The following is a 2,670-nucleotide window of genomic DNA, read 5'->3' as shown; positions in this document are numbered from 1 at the left end:
AGCACTACCTGTCTCTGGACTGTATTGAAAACAAACACTAGCACTACTAGCACTATGGCTGACTAAAGGGACTCTCTGACTATATTCACAACAAACACGAGATCTATGGAACACTTAATAGCACTCGACTGTTAAAGCTTCCTAAAAGCAAAAACACACAGAAGAAGAAGTGACAAGTAAGAAAAATACAGATAATACTTAAATTAAGGTAGCTCGCTGCACAGCAGACATGAAGCAGACGGCGGTTAGGGCGACACTGACACTATGGATGACTAAAGGGACTCTCTGACTGTATTCAAAACAAACACGAGATCTATGGAACACTTAATAGCACTCGACTATTAAAGCTTCCTAAAAGCAAAAACACACCGAAGAAGAAGTGACAAGTAAGAAAAATACAGATAATACTTAAATTAAGGTAGCTCGCTGCACAGCAGACGTGAAGCAGACGGCGGTTAGGGCGACACTGACACTACTGGCACTATGGCTAATGAGACATCGTGGAATGTTCCCGCTTCAGTTTCACGACGTTCCGACAGATGGCAGCGCTATAAGTAGCCATCAAAATGGCGTCTGTAACAGAGGCGCATTCCAAACAGAGAGCTGTAATTGAGTTCCTTTTGACGGAAAACAAGAGCATCGCAGATATTCATAGGGGCTCGCAGACTGTCTACGGAGAACTGTCATTGAACAAAAGCACGGCGAGTCCCTGGGCGAGGTCTTTATGATTATCACAACAAGGTCGTACAAATCTGCCCATCTCGCGCGTGTCAGCCGGCCGCACACGGAGTGCAGCCACTCCCATTCGACGCGATCGACGGATCACAACTGCACACTGCACAACTGGACGTCTCTGTTGGTAGTGCTGACACACTGGTTCACCAACTAGGGTACTCAGAGGTGTGTGTCCGTTGGGTTTCTCGCCGCCTAACAGAAAAAAACAGTAAAGAGCAACGAAGGACCGACCATCTGTGCGGAAATGCTTGCGCGTTACGAGGTTGATGGTCGAACATCTGAAAGGCGATGAAACATGGGTTCATCACTTGGAACAGGAAACAAAGCGGTAGTCCATGGAGTGATGCCACACCACCTCTCCTCCGAAAATTGTGCCACCCTCAGCCGGCGAAGTTATAACTCCTGTCTTCTGGGACTCTGAAGGGGTTATCCCGTTCGATGTACTCCCTCATGGTGCAACGATCAACACTGAAGTATACCAGGTGTACCTGTATATAATGAGCGTTTTTTTTGTGAAAATGAAACAATAATTTTGAATTGAAAAGTAAAAACATCTTATAAGTACTGACCATTGCTTTCTATACATTTTGACCACCTTTCTGGCAATTTGTACACACCACGCCAATAGACATGTTCGTCTTTTGAAGCAAACCAAATAGACACCCAATTTTCGACGCCTTTGTAGGAATCGAAGAGTTCCTCAGCCATTGTGTCCCATTGATGAAAACAAATGGTAGTCGGAAGGGGCCAAGTCTGGTGAATACGCGGGTGGGGTAGCAGCTCCCACCTACGTGTTTTGATTGTATCCTGAACCAGTTTTGCTTTGTGTGCAGGTGCACTGTCGTGTAAAAAAATTACTTTGCCATGTCTTCTGACCCATTCTGGTCTTTTTCCGACCAATGCATAGCTCAAATTGAGCATTTGTTGTCTGTAACGATTAGTATTCACAGTTTCACCGAGTTTTAGAAGCTCCTGATACACAACACCTTTCTGATCCCTCCAAACACAGAGCATTGTCTTCTTGACGAATCGATCTGGTTTTGCAGTCGATGTTGACGGTTGTCCCGCATTAACCCATGATTTTTGCCGTTTAGGATTCTTAAAATAAATACATTTTTCATCGCCAGTAACAATTCGATGCAAAACTGATTTTCTTTCATGCCTTTAAAGCAAAATTTGACAAAAGGTTTTTCGGTTTTCCATCCGTCTTTCATCCAATTCATGTAGCACCCATTCTCCACACTTTTGGATGTTTCCCATAGCTTTCAAACGGTCAGAAATCGTTTGTTGTGCATCATTTATTATTGCTGCCATTTGCTTGGAATTCGGCGTCTTCGAAATTTTTTGGTGGTCTTCCATGTTCTTCATTTCCTACATAAAAATCATTATTTCTGAACCGTTGAAACCATCTTTTGCATGTTGCTTCTGATAGAGCATGATCACCATATGCCTCGACAAGCATTCGATGCGACTCTGCAGCATTTTTTTCAAATTAAAACAGAAAATTAATGTTTTCAGCAAATCATCCCTTCCTGGTACAAAATTCGACATTGTTAACACGATGAAAACATATGATGTTGTTTGTTCCATGACTTGATGTATACTAAATATCTTTGACAGATGTCATACCAACCAAACAAAAAAAAATTAAGGCTCGTTCACAACAAATGTTCTCTATCGACAGATTTGTATCTTAACGCTCATTTCATACCGGTACACCTGGTACTGTGCTATCCTCAGGAAATTGAAGAAATTACTTCAGCGTGTCCGTCGCTACAAAAATGCAAATGAACTTCTCCTTCTCCATGAAAACGTAAGGCCTCATGCAAGCCTATGCATCGAGAGCAGCTCACAAAACTTCATTGGACCGTTCTTTCTGATTCATCCTGAAGCATGGATTTCACACCGTCCAATTTCCATCTGTTTGGCTCAATG

This window comes from Schistocerca gregaria, chromosome 2 (assembly GCF_023897955.1).
Source record: "Schistocerca gregaria isolate iqSchGreg1 chromosome 2, iqSchGreg1.2, whole genome shotgun sequence".
NCBI lineage: Eukaryota > Metazoa > Arthropoda > Insecta > Orthoptera > Acrididae > Schistocerca > Schistocerca gregaria.
This window is presented reverse-complemented; position numbering follows the sequence as displayed.